The sequence below is a fragment of the Mesitornis unicolor genome, unplaced genomic scaffold, assembly GCF_000695765.1.
Source record: "Mesitornis unicolor isolate BGI_N332 unplaced genomic scaffold, ASM69576v1 scaffold40235, whole genome shotgun sequence".
Taxonomy (NCBI): Eukaryota; Metazoa; Chordata; class Aves; order Mesitornithiformes; family Mesitornithidae; genus Mesitornis; species Mesitornis unicolor.
This window is the reverse complement of record NW_010185563.1, coordinates 1-223: the sequence shown is the minus strand read 5'-3', so window position 1 is coordinate 223 and position 223 is coordinate 1.

The window sequence follows — 223 nt, the reverse complement described above, 5'->3', positions numbered from 1 at the left end:
CTCTCTCTCTCTCTCTCTCTCTCTCTCTCTCTGTATATGCAGAGCTTGCCCTTTGATAATCAGGCTGATGGCAGCTTTTGGGAGCGGAGACATTTCCCTCCGGCGGCTCCACTCTCCGCTTCCCTCCATCCCTTTTTTCCTCCGGCCGCCAAAAGCCCAAGCTGACCCCTCTGCCTCTTTCCCCGCTTTTCTCGGGAGTTTCCCCGGTGGAAGTGCTCTCTCG